Source organism: Panulirus ornatus, chromosome 21, assembly GCF_036320965.1.
Source record: "Panulirus ornatus isolate Po-2019 chromosome 21, ASM3632096v1, whole genome shotgun sequence".
In the NCBI taxonomy this organism is placed as follows: Eukaryota; Metazoa; Arthropoda; class Malacostraca; order Decapoda; family Palinuridae; genus Panulirus; species Panulirus ornatus.
Genome location: NC_092244.1, coordinates 30965071 through 30980070, shown reverse-complemented (window position 1 = coordinate 30980070; position 15000 = coordinate 30965071). Strand labels below are relative to the sequence as shown.

The 15000-nt window shown below is 43.4% G+C and overlaps 1 pseudogene; it reads left to right on the top strand.

Annotated features, from left to right (window-relative positions):
- LOC139756441 (zwei Ig domain protein zig-8-like) overlaps window positions 1-15000 on the top strand; it is an 80466-nt pseudogene that overhangs the window by 32718 nt on the left and 32748 nt on the right.

Sequence of the window (15000 nt, the reverse complement as noted above, 5' to 3'; positions counted from 1 at the left end):
GTGTTATTTGCCTTTTTCCTTGTAACAATAGCACATTGGCGGAAAATAAACGACCTTAGTTGTCAGTCAAAACATTTCACTCTTGATTCAACATATTCCTCAGTAAGGAACGTTCATGTACTGGGAAACAAACGAAGTTACGTGGGGTTTTTGCAACTGTCTGGGCACGTCTGCTAGTATAAGCAGCTACCGTCAACACTACAATGTTTTTAGTACCATCAGACATCAAGAAGGTTGTAGTGGTATAAGACGACATCCAATCTCGAGGGTATATTTGTGGAGACGAAGAGAACCACTCAAGGTAGCGGGACGTGATGCGTTGTGGCCTAGGCTGGGTAAGGTTGGGAAGGTTGTTACAGGAATGAAGATAAAGGACATAAAAGTACATGAGAAGGACAGATAACAGGAGACCTGATGGTCCATGACCAGGTTATCTGCTGCAGGACAGTACATGGGAAGGACAGATAACAGGAGACCTGATGGTCCATGACCAAGTTATCTGCTGGAGGACAGTACATGGACAGGACAGATAACAGGAGACCTGATGGTCCATGACCAGGTTATCTCCTGGAGGACAGTACATGGGAAGGACAGATAACAGGAGACCTGATGGTCCATGACCAGGTTATCTGCTGGAGGACAGTACATGGGAAGGACAGATAACAGGAGACCTGATGGTCCATGACCAGGTTATCTGCTGGAGGTCAGTAATAGCTGAGGTAGTCTTATCTGAGGCTGCAGTACCTGAATATATCTTATAGTGTGTGCGAATTATAGGAATGTGTGAGCTATCTGAAGCTACGTGAAGTTATCTGAAGTTACGTGAAGTTATCTGAAGTTACGTGAAGTGATCTGAAGTTACGTGAAGTGATCTGAAGTCATGTGATGTTATATAAGGTCGACTGTGATCATACAAGTATTTGTGGAATCAAGATTAAAAAGATGTTATGAACTATATCTTAGTTATAATGAGTCACGTGTGATTATGAGTGATCATGTTATCACAAGTTAGGTTAGGTGAAGTTATGAGAGGTGTCTGGTCTCATGAAAGGTTACATTAGATCATACACTCGACCCTGAACTGGTATCTCTCTAGATCAAAGCCATATTGCATCATGAAGAACATCAGGTGGCAACTGAGAATGATGAAAGCACAGTAGACAAGTGGCCAGGAAATGTAAGTATTGATTTGGTCGAAAATGTTCCAGGTCGAATTCTGAGTGGGTGAATAGCTGACCATTTTGTTTGTGCGGATATTCTGATCAAATATCCTTCAAGACGTAGAGAATCCCATGTATCTAGTGGATCCCATGTATATTGTGGATCCCACGTGTATAGTGGATCCCATGTATATTGTGGATCCCATGTATATAGTGGATCCCATGTGTATAGTGGATTCCATTGTATGTATTCCATTGTATGTATTTAGTGGATCCCATGTATATTGTGGATCCCACGTGTATAGTGGATCCCACGTGTATAGTGGATCCTATTGACACAGTGGATCCCAACGCATTCAAGGGTGGTGCTACCGTGGCTAAGGGTTCGAGTAGCAGAGCGGTGGCTGGCAGGCTGGTGCAGGAGACGGTGGCTGGCAATAATGAGCGCCAGACTTGGTCACAAACGAGTCTCGCTGGTGAATGGCAAAGACACACGCGTGTGAGTCGAGGATCACCTGGCGCGTCTCTCTCTCTCTGATCTCGAGGGCGCGGGCTCTTCCCGAGAGCTTCATGCCCTACGTAATGAAGGCCATAACGCCAAGGGCACCGTGAAAGACCCGGGAAGAAGGAAGATATTTCCTGAATGACACACAAAAAAGAAATAGAGGGGAAAAAAAAAAGGGATTTGGTAATGAGGGTCGTGAGGAGGTTGTGCTGGTGTTCGTCAAGGTGTGAGGGTGTGAGGACGAAGGCTCTCATCTTCCGACTGAGTCGTCCTCGACTTCAGGAGGGTCACTCCTGCAGGAGGAGGAGGAGGAGGAGGAGCAGGAGCCACCGCCCACCTGAGGACGCTGGCCACTGATGACGTCAACCACAGACGATCATGGTGACGTGCACCATGCTGGGTATGACGTCATCCTGGCGAGGTGACGTGCATCATGCTGGGTATGACGTCATCCTGGCGAGGTGACGTGCATCATGCTGGGTATGACGTCATCCTAGCGAGCCCGTTGGTCGTGTTGTGTCAATATGTTTCAGGTGTTTTCGTGGACAACGATGTATACAGTTTACGTTCACGCAGCTGGGGCGGGTTAGTGATTACGGTGAGACTGACGAATGATCAATGATCAATGATTAATGATCAATGATCAATGATTAATGATTAATGATCAATGATTGATCATCAATGATCAATGATTAATGATCAATGATCAATGTTCAATAATTATTAATAAATGATCAATTATTAACGATCAATGATTAATTATCAATGATCAATGGTCAATTATCATTGATCATTGATCAATGGTCAATGATTATCGATCAATGATTAATGATCATTGATTAACGATCAATGATTAATGATCAATGATCAATGGTCAATAATTATTGATAAATGATCAATTATTAACGATCAATGATTAATTATCAATGGTCAATTATCATTGATCATTGATCAATGGTCAATGATTATTGATCAATGATTAATGATCATTGATTAACGATCAATGATTAATGATTAATGATCAATGTTACTCACGCTATGAAGAGTCTCAAGGAGGCTAAGACAGAGTGAGACAGGCATGAACAACTTTGTACAATGTTGTAGGTATGGTTTAGACCGGCCATATGATTGGCTGATCAGGATGTAGGTATGGTTTAGACCGGCCATATGATTGGCTGATCAGGATGAAGTATGGTTTAGACCGGCCACATGATTGGCTGGTCATCTTTGGTCATGTGGATGAAGAGTTACCAACACAAGAAGTGGACTGTATAAGAGGAGTGTGGCAGTGGTGGTGTTGGAGCGAATGGTGGAGAAGTGTGGTGGTGGTGGTGGTGGTGTGAATGGTGGAGAAGTGTGGTGGTGGTGGTGTGAATGGTGGAGAAGTGTGGTGGTGGTGGTGGTGTGAATGGTGGAGAAGTGTGGTGGTGGTGGTGTGAATGGTGGAGAAGTGTGGTGGTGGTGGTGGTGGTGTGAATGGTGGAGAAAAATAGTGTTGGTACCAGTGTGTGGTAGTTTTTGTTTACTGTTGTACGCTGGACATACAATACGAGAAGATGTGTGAGTAAAGGGGCTCTCTCTCTCTCTCTCTCTCTCTCTCTCTCTCTCTCTCTCTCTCTCTCTCTCTCTCTCTCTCTCTCTCCCGTCGACTCCACCGCCCAAGCAAAGTGTTACACACACACACACACACACACACACACACACATGTAACTTCAGAGTTGCCTGATACACATCATAAGGTTCGTTCCTTCATCTGGTCCGAGCTCGGGGTCTTTCTGACCCCCCACAGCAGATGGTCCTCACCCTCGCCTGCACTGCTCATGTACCATCCTGGCTCCAGCCTCCATCATCATCAATATGGCTGGCTCAACCTCTCGTAAAGCTACACTCTTACTGCTGGTGGCCCATAAAACTGTTCACTGCTGGAGTAATATACGTGTTCACTGCTGGAGTAATATACGTGGCCACTGAGGCAAATATTAACTACTTATAATTCACTGTGTCTTCCCACTACCTTAGCACTAACGTAGGGACGCATACGTTTCTTCATCTATTGATTCCCTGGAGCCACGAATACCTGACAGGATGATCGGAGTTCCTGAGGATCAGTGGCATCAACACGTCTAGACCCAGGCCAGTCCTGCAGCGCCGTCTGACGCGGTCGGGCAATAGAAGGTCTACTTACATGGGAAGGCCTCCTCCCCAGCACACCACACACACACACACGCAAGCCTGCCTCCCAGCCCGTAATTTATTGCACCGTAATTACTGGAGCTGTGTCGTTTGCCTTCACTATGTTGTGAATCACTTGTCTCGAAGCAATGAAGCAATGAAACTAAGGCAGGGCCAGAGGAGCCGAGGGCAGGGGGCTCCGCGTCAAAGGCTCTGTCCACCGCTGGCAGCAGCAGCCCCTCCTCACCTCGGAGGTAGTCAAGGCTTCCTTGACCTGTCCAGCACAGCGCCTCCCTCATGCACGTATGGCATCTGGTCTGCTCTGATGTGTTAGTAATGTTCGCATTAGTCTCAGCTCATACGACTACTGTCTCTCTTCTAACTCCTCTCTCTCCTCTCTTGTCTTTTCATCCAAAATCTATTTAGTAACTGTGTGCTCTCTCTCTCTCTCTCTCTCTCTCTCTCTCTCTCTCTCTCTCTCTCTCTCTCTCTCTACCAAATGGTAAACCTCCCACAATTCTGGTCTTCATCTATGGTTGTGATTCATGTTGTGTTGTCCTCCTCATGTTGCTATCCGGGGCATCACAGTGTCATACGTTCCGTGTCTTCCTCTTCCAGTTGTACTTCCGTCGTGGTTTGTAACTCCGTCTTTGAATCTCTTTTCCATCATTCGCTGCTAAATCACTTGTCTAATGCTATTATAGAATCATAGATGATAGTCTATCATCGTATATCTTCTCTCTATTTCTTTCGTCTTCGCTTTATATATTGTCAAGATGTTCAATTCTTCCATATCTTATCTCCATCCCTTTATCTTTCCATCACGCATCATTTCACCTCTTGTCATTAATTTCAACCTTTCAGATTCTATTCCAGACATTCTCAGCCAACACACAGACGGCTCCAGCCAAACCTCCAGGTGCACAGTGGAAAATACTTCGCTTTTCTAAAGTTATTTCCTTTCTCAAACCAATGAGTAAGGGCGTCACTACACACACACACACACACACACACACACACACACACCTTAGTAACCCTTCACCATACACCTGTAGACTCCTCAGCTGTCTTATCATTTCAGCACTGCATCTTTCCCTATCTATTTAATTCCTTCGTCTCCATTGTATAAATGCATATCAGTTGGACAGAAAGACGTGTCGTCTTCAACCTCTACCATCTACTTAAGCCCAGCTGGACGGTACATGCCAAGTCTACCTACACATACAGCGACATTCTCACACCTGATACATCACATCTAAATGTATACACATATGCATACATGTATACAGTGAGACAACAAACAAGAACACATGCCAAAGATAATCAGAAAGCAACTGGATAACTTCCAGCAGAGGAGGAACTACCTCAGCGAGAGACAACAGCATGTTAGGGAAAGGCCATGTGTAAGGAACCTCAGATTTCCACAAGAGAGTGAGCTCAGTGGATTGTGTCCATCTGGACACCCAGAATGCACTTGACTTTGTACCACATACGAGGATGGTCAAGAAGCTGGTTCTTCACACAAGCAAAAAAAAAAAAAAAAAAGTGGGGATGGGACTACTTACTTGGATATAAGATCTGCGGAAGGGAAAAAAAAGGAATTCAAACAGCAACAGACGACTGGATCCTATCGTACAAAGGATGCATGTTGGGGGAAACCTATTTGAGATACTTTTGGTCGCCAATGGCGTCCCGCAGGGGTTTGCTCTGGGGTCATTGTTTTCCTTTTGGTGTGTGTGTGTGTGAATGGCTTGCCGTTCAAGAGACGGGATTCAGGAGATGGGGACCCAAGACTGTAGAACTCCCCTCCTGTATGTAGCGACCTGAGGCGTGATTGCAGGAAGTGATGTAAACAAAATTCTTAAATAATATCAAATAGTTAATGACTATCATTCTGGTTCATTAAGAGAGATGGCTTACCGCAGTAGTTTAACTAAAATTTACCAATATATCATACAAAATGACCAACTAACTTTAACAAACAAAACATATTCTATTCATTAAACACAGAATATAGAAAACAGGATGTTCGGAAGGGGGTCAACGACACAACAAAGTCGAGCCATCATTGGTTCGGAACCAACAACATTGTTTCAAACTTCATACTCATTCATCTATACTCCTAATATTAGACAACATAGAATACATAGAATAAACAGTTTGGTAAATCAATGTAAACAATGACATTAAACTAAATATAACATAGTAACATAACAGAACACAATCACAAAGCTTCGAACTATCGAACTGTCAGACGCCATGTTATTACGTCACGAACCCGAGAAAACCTAAAGGAAACGACACTAGTAACACATTACAACATAAATGGGTAATTACAGGTGGCACAAAAGCTAACATAACTACATATATATGCATTTAAATTCAACTTTATATTACACCAAAACTGCAAAATCTTTCGGAACAATTATGTCATAACAGAGTTTCTCCAGCCATATCAGTCCATTAATATCTGACCTTTCTGCTTTACAGATGACCAACGAGCAGCAGCAACATACTTCCACCTTGTCATGAGGCCTACTGACCAACGCTGCCGCTCGGGCAAAGCCGACGGTTCCGACGGCCTATGATGCCAGACGCCACCATAACAGAACACCACAATTTACTGCGTCTCTCTTGTTCTGTAACTATACGTGTTTTGACCAGAAAACAAAAGAATGAATAGAACAATAAATAAAAGATAATCAGCAGCACCAGCAGACAATCAGTGAATTGATATTTGTGGTGTGGTTCCTTTAATCATTGAACAATTTGTGTCATAAAAGTCATAATGAATGAAATGAAGTCATGTTCGCATCGCTTCACGTGGCCAGGACTTTGCTTGAGGATTTTTGCCATCACTTCCCTAGGTATGTACTGGACTTGAATGTTGAGCCTACGAATAAACTATCTATAATATTTATAGAAAGGTGGTCCTTTTGACTGCCTATTTGTAGACGATCTAAGGACGCACAACTACCCATATACACATTTGCCAATTATTCATCCATTTCTTTTGCTGGATAGAATATTCCTGGCTGTTGTGGTGATGTATTTTTTGGGGAAAATATCTAACCATTGAGCGGGAAGGTTATGCCAGGAATATTGGAGGTATGAGAAGGAAAACTGGAGGAGGTAAATGGTTATACCATTGACTAATGTCATTCCGCCGTTCTGGGAGTTATGGTAGTGAGGGTGTTCATTGCTAGAAGGGAGGGAGTAATAGTGGCTAGAGAAGGTGTGGCAAATAGAGAGGGTATGGGAGCAGAAAGGGAGGGAGTGGTGATGGTAAGAGAGGGTGTGGTAGCCAGGGAGGATGAAAGTGCTCACGTGAAAGTCCAATTTCGATGGTCGCTGGCCAGCTAGTCAACAATCCCACAACCCTCCACAGAAGCAGAGAGACGAAGACTTGGAGTGCTCAAGTCTGCTGGCACACCATACCCAGCAGGAACAGACGAACAATGGACTCACCTGTCCACATCCAGCTTCCAGTTGTGATGTACAGCATGAGGACACCAGGATCTGCTCTCCACAACCAAGTCCCACACACCGCTCTATGCCTCTCCCCTGACAACTTCATATACCCTAGTTCAGCTCAGTAACAGCATGTTGCCCCCCATATACCACATCGTTCTAATTCCTTCTACTGTATACAGAATTCTGTAACCCAAAGTCTTCTTTGCTCTGTCCCTCCCCCCAGTTATCCTGGCCTACTCCCTCCCCCGCCGGGACTGGAGGGGCCTTGAATTCGCCCATCGTGGAAGAGAGAAAAACGAGGAGTGACCTGATCGCGACATTTAAGGTTTAAATCCGTTTGATAATGTAGATAGTGCACAGGTCTATGACAGATGAACGGCTAGGACATACAGAGGTCATGACATGAAATTAAGGAAGGAAGGTGTTAGAAAAGATGTTGAAAAATACATTTACGGTAGAAGTATAGAATGGAACAGAGAGAGATATGAGATAGACAGTGTGTGGACAGCATACAGAAATGTACAAAATTGTACGATAGACAATGTTCAAGAGATGGGACCCCACGAGTGAAGAACTCCCCCCCGTACAGTAGAAATACGTCATATTATTATATATACACGTGCATATACACGCGCACATACACGTGCGTATACATGCACACATACACGCGCATATACACGTGCACATAAAAGTAAGTCCCAGAATAACACAAACACACAAAAGAATGTTCGGTGCATTAGAAATACAATCACATAAACACAGAACGTATGTCACCACACAAACACCAACACAGCCAAACACAACACCAAACACACAGAGCTCAGCGTCGTGTGACATATATTTCATTAAAACTTTGTGTATTCTGGTTGGCCATGGCAATATCCTATACTAGAAAATAACCTTAGAAATCTTAACACACTCTCGAATATTTACACGACCAAGCGAAGCCATAAAACCCATTAGGGAATTCATTTCGTAGGAAATATGAAAGATAAATCAGGGTTCAGTATTCGTGGCGCGGCCCACACACTGCACTACGCTCCTCCCGATGGATCTAATTCTGTCGAGAATTACTTCAAGAATTTCACACGGTTCCCCGCCAGAGTTTGTCAAGGTTCAGCGATGATGAAACACCGTCAGAGAGAGAGAGAGAGAGAGAGAGAGAGAGAGAGAGAGAGAGAGAGAGAGAGAGAGAGAGAGAGAGAGAGCACTTAACGAGATTTAAGATCGGATTTTTGTCAAAATGAGCAGGGCACGGGAGTAGCGCTCACCACACGAGAAAATTCATGGGTTACGAAGAATTGAGTCGTGCTCGTGTGGTGGCGCTGTCAAGTGTGAGGTGGAGCGAGTGTCAAGTGTGAGGTGGAGCAAGTGTCAAGTGTGAGGTGGAGCGAGTGTCAAGTGTGTGGCGGCGCTGTCAAGTGCGAGGTGGAGCGAGTGTTAAGTGTGAGGTGGAGCGAGTGTCAAGTGCGAGGTGGAGCGAGTGTTAAGTGTGAGGTGGAGCGAGTGTCAAGTGTGAGGTGGAGCGAGTGTCAAGTGTGAGGTGGAGCGAGTGTCAAGTGTGAGGTGGAGCGAGTGTCAAGTGTGAGGTGGAGCGAGTGTCAAGTGTGAGGTGGAGCGAGTGTCAAGTGTGAGGTGGAGCGAGTGTCAAGTGTGTGGCGGCGCTGTCAAGTGTGAGGTGGAGCGAGTGTCAAGTGTGAGGTGGAGCGAGTGTCAAGTGTGAGGTGGAGCGAGTGTCAAGTGTGAGGTGGAGCGAGTGTCTGCCTGTGCACTGAACTCTGCCATCATCAACCAACCTGTGGGTGTGGCAGAGAGATGAGACAGCCACCTGGAGCAAAGGAGTGATACATGACAGTCACTGAAGTGCTGGCTCACTGCTGCGCAGCCGCCACTTAACCCACCCCTCCACCCCCTCATACCCAGGCGGGGTAGGACAGGTGATATATATATATATAAACAGAGACAGAATATATGAGGGTTGCATATCTGACCCAGAGAACTGAGCATTTCTGTTTGTTGCCAGTGTTGGCGTCCCGTAAAATTGATTTGCAGAGAACATGAGCACGTTTTCTATCTGGCCCCGATATTCTGTGTACATTCTCAGAACGTTTCATCTGTAAGCATGTTAAGATACATATGTACACACGATATAAAAATATCTCTCCACTTTTTTTGTGTGAAACAATATGACACTACAGACGAAGGGTTTTGAAAAGTGTTCTTTGTTCTAACCTCGCATTGGTTGCCTACTTTATATGATATTGTCATACATCAATTGCCAGCGACTTATCCTTTCATGATAAATGTTATATTGATATCACGTCTGGGTGGAAATCACTACAAAACAGATTACCATAATTATCAGGAAATTTGCCTCACATTTACGCTCGCCACCGCTGCCTTGACAACACCAGTTGTATCGATCGTTTCGAAATGTATCGGACCCATCCGTGAAGATACCTTTTTATTTACCGTGTGTACATACAAAATATATCTGGTAAAAGATATCAAATACGCTGAAAATGCACAAAAGTATTGAAACCAATATTGGAAACCAGGAAAGAATGAATTAATAAAAGAATTATTTTTCAAAAGTTACGAAATTTTCATAAAAAGCAGAGGAAGGGTATTCAAGAAAGATCTTATTATCAAAATGTACATGATATTGATATCAACAAAGGGACCAGCAACAATATTAAAGACTTAATTATATGATAAAGAATGAAAACTTTCACTGAAGATACTTGAAAAAGTCGTAAATACTTTCCAAACGTATCAAAGTATCAAAAACCAGAAAGAATAGAATTCAAAAAAGCTGTTTAATACTTTCAAAATATAAAAGTTATGAAATAGGAATAATTTGAAAACATTATAAAGTATCTACGAAATAAAAAGTATCAAGCCGAAAAGGATATGTACAAAAATATGTCAATATTTTCCTAAATATGAGAGAAAAACGAAAACATTTGAAAATGCATCTACAGAGTTACGAAATGTTTTCAAGATGCATCAAAGTACTGAAACCAATAGACAGATTTCAAAAGGTATCGAATGCTTTCAAAACATACAAAAGCATCAAAGCCAGGAAGAAGGAAACTTAAAAAGGTATCAGATACTTTCAGACGGTACAAACGAATTTTAAGAAGTCAGATGAAGACTTGAAAAAGTATTTCACTTTTTCATGATGGAGAAAAGTATCAATAACAACAAGATGAAGACGTAATAAGGCATCAGACACCATCAGAATGTAGAAAAGTTTTGAAACTAATAGGAAGAAGATTTGAGAAAGTACCATATACTTTTAATGTATACAAAGACATAAAAGCAGTAAAGAGAAGCTGTAAAAAAAAATGTTCATGAGCATCACAATGATTTGGAAAAAGGTTTACGAAAAGTATGAGAAACTTTTCAAATGTACAAAATTATCGCATCAAATAAGGAAACGACTTAGAATTGAGATTTAATCCTTTCAAAATGTACAAAAGTATCGAAACCAATAGGAATTGCATCAAAAAGTAGTAAATACCTTCAAAATGTATAATGTTGAAACCATAACTAAAAAGGTTTTAAATGCAAGAATTATCACCGGCAAAGAAAACGGAGTCGACTCTGGTCATGCCACCGCATACACAACTTTAATTTCAGTCACGAAAAGTTAGATTGCTTCTTTGACGCCTAAGTTTGATGATGGTAGCAGAGCCACAAAATATTAAAGTGGGGAAACACTTAGTTTATTAGATGTTGCCAGAGTTCGCACAGTTTGAAAGAATAGCTGACGTTATATATATATATATATATATATATATATATATATATATATATATATATATATATATATATATATATATATGTATATATATATATATATATATATATATATATATATATATATATATATATATATATATATATATATATATGAAGGTAAAGGACAATGGGCATCGTTAGGTTATATGTCAAGTTATAATCCTGCAAAAGAGAGATTGTTGGTTGAAGACGTGCCGAAAGCCATGACAAATGGAATGCCTCATCATTACTTGGTCGAGGTGAAAGTGAGAGAGATTGGAAAAGTAGTCTGTGTGCAGAGATTGAGCGAAGAATAGTACAGGACGAGAGTGAGTGGGAGCAGCGGGAGTGGAAAGTGTGAACGGAAGAAGAGTTTCATTGTGCAGGTGAAGTGTGGAAGGAGTGATTTGGATTTAGAAGGGGTAGTGAATGGTACGTTGAGGAAGTTAGATCGCCATCACAGGTTATATGGACAGTGTCTCACGTATGGAGTGCGATTGATTGGGGGTAGTACAAGAGAAATCGAGAGGAAGTCAAGAGAATTGTGCAAAGGCTGAAAAAAAAATTAGGAAATTAGAGATATGAACAGAGAGTAAAGATGAACCTCAGAGAGTATATGAAATTATTTTGGAAAAAGATGAGCACTGTGAGGAGAACAAAACCAAAGATGGGTGGAACAGTGAGGAAAGTTGATGGAGAGGTGGCAACAAGCAAAGATGAGAAGAGATGAGGTTGAGTATTTGAAGAACTGCTTTACTACGCTATGTATAGCAAAAGAGGTTAGGAATGCATGGTTTTATCACTGTCCCCGAGCAGATAACCTGGTCATGAATCATCAAGTCCTTCCCTTGAGACCTGTGTACCACGGATGTATACTTGAGCACAATATGGTCAACTTTTCTGAGCAGTTCAGCACACACGACTTGAACCTACAGTCTGCTGTACGTGGTAGTGAAGTCAATATTCCGAGTCCAGTCACCTAAAACTCAGATTTTCCTACAACATTGTTACACACAGGGCGGGTCTACGGCACCAGATGTATCACATGAAACCCATTTGGGTACAGGAGAGCTGGGAGCACATTAGGTGTCAGAACGACAAAGTTCGATGTAGTTGGGAGTGAAGCAATGATTCATTATCTGGATCACTGATGGACATCATATGCAAATTAACGAATGCAGATTCAGATACAGTTTGATGTATTACTTCCTCTGTTTCTAACACTGTCTCATTATTTCATCAACTGTTCATTAACTTCTCAAATGCATGATGAGAAGCAGATAGTCCTTTTTTGATTAATATGGATATATCAAATATATAATTCTGATTTATCTACGATATGAACTTGCTTCCACCGGCATCATGCATGATCATGTCGTATGAATAATACTGATGTGTTATTGTGCCGCCAGTGTCACAGAAGGTCCTGTGTTCTGCCACCACCACCACTCCCTCAACCCTCACTCTGGCCTCTGAGGACGTGGGCTTGTTCGAGAGCCTGGCGGACGACGAAGACGTGGACGTTGATCCTGCCTCCTGGAGTGACTACCTCAACAGTCTCTTTGACCCAGTGTTTGACCCCAGCGTGACCTCTAATGTGTCGGCTGTGGAGGGTCAGACGGCCCACCTCGTGTGTCGGGTCAACAACCTGGGCACCAAGACGGTGAGTTAATGATCAGGTGATCAATACGTTACCACTATATGTGATGCTGGCAGGGAGTCCTTCACCCGTGGGACCCTGGCAGGGAGTCCTACAATCGTGGGACCCTGGCAGGGAGTCCTACACTCGTGGGACCCTGGCAGGGAGTCCTTCACCCGTGGGACCCTGGCAGGGAGTCCTACACTCATGGGACCCTGGCAGGGAGTCCTACACTCGTAGGACCCAAGTACCCACAAATGTATTACAGTGATTTTGTTCCTTAATATATCCTGAAACATAATTCTTCCTTGATTGCCTACTGTATCCTACTGTATCCTGCTGTATCCTTTCGTCACTACTATATCTGAATGCTTCGTGTTGCCTGTATCACTCATATCATTCAAAAGTTGTCTGGCCGCTGTACCCTCTGTATTTTATAAGTATTACGTCCTTATTATCTTCGATCTTTGATATCCATCTTCTGTATTTCCTGCCTCTGGTTCTGTACCCACTAACTCTACCATTATCACAGATTTTCCGGAACCTCCTAAACGTTGCTCTGTAGTTCAACTATGGAATCCCATGTCCTTAGTTGTGATCTGAGAAATATTGTTTATCTCTGCAGAAATATCTGAAAAAAACTTTCTGCAAGGATGTGATGTATTGTAAACATTTTGATGAGCTATGTACCATCTCAAATGATCTTTTCCCAACAAAAGACGTAAATAAAAGACGTAAAGAAAACTATATGGTGTTGTATACTTAGATAAAAACTTGTGGCGTTGAGAAATGAATTATGAATATAGAAACAGACCACACGTGGCTGACCACACTTGCAAGAATAGCTGGAAGAACAAAGACAGACAGGGTTAGAGATGGCAAGATAAAACACTTCTTTATAATACACAGTTGCTTCTCCCGCCTTAGCGAGGTAGCGTCAGGAGCAGAGAAACAATGGCCTCATTGGCACACCCACTCCAACTGTTATGCTGATGAAGAGACAGAAGCAACACAGCTGAGATGGTCTGGACGCTGAGACAGAATGGAGGAAGGAAGAGCTGGCAAGAGAAGGTGGATCTGGCCCTCACGGGGACGCGATGTGGAGGGATGGAGTGGAAGACACCTGGAGCAAGCAGGACCTGTCAAGCACAAGACAGCTGAGGGAGACTGATGGCGCGCAGACCTAGCTGGAGGAGGAGGAGGAGCTCTGGCCTCGAGTGCCAGGCTGGAGGCCTACCTAGAGGGTGGAGGAAGAAGTTAGGCTGACGGTCATCACGTCAGCCGTCAGACGTGTGGGGCATAACATGGTAATGGTCATCACTGCTGGCTGTGATGGCTCCACTCCTCACCATCTCGTAAGTCTGGTGATGATGAAGGAGGCAGCAGGGTCCTCTCTCTCTCTCTCTCTCTCTCTCTCTCTCTCTCTCTCTCTCTCTCTCTCTCTCTCTCTCTCTCTCTCTCTCTCTCTCTCTCTCTCTCACACGTCCCAAGATGGAGGAGTCAGCGCCAGGAAAACAAAGTCAGTCGTCAGCTCCTGAGCGTCAGCCTTTAAACCAATAGTAATTAGACCAGACAACAGGTACAAAGACACCCACTCACCTCTCTCTCTCTCTCTCTCTCTCTCTCTCTCTCTCTCTCTCTCTCTCTCTCTCTCTCTCTCTCTCTCTCTCTCACTTTAACGAAGAATGATGATCATGGAGGACAGTGTTCACCCCACGCCCTGTTACCTCAACGCCACGCACGAACAACATGACTGATCCACGCACGAACAACATGACTGATCCACGCACGAACAACATGACTGATCCACGCACGAACAACCTGACTGATCCACGCACGAACAACATGACTGATCCATACACGAACAACCTGACTGATCCACGCACGAACAACATGACTGATCCACACACGAACAACATGACTGATCCACACGCGAACAACATGACTGATCCACGCACGAACAACATGACTGATCCACATACGAACAACATGACTGATCCACACACGAACAACCTGACTGATCCACGCACGAACAACATGACTGATCCACACACGAACAACATGACTGATCCACACACGAACAACATGACTGATCCACACACGAACAACATGACTGATCCACACACGAACAACCTGACTGATCCACACACGAACAACATGACTGATCCACGCACGAACAACCTGACTGATCCACACACGAACAACATGACTGACCCACACACGAACAACATGACTGATCCACACACGAACAACCTGACTGATCC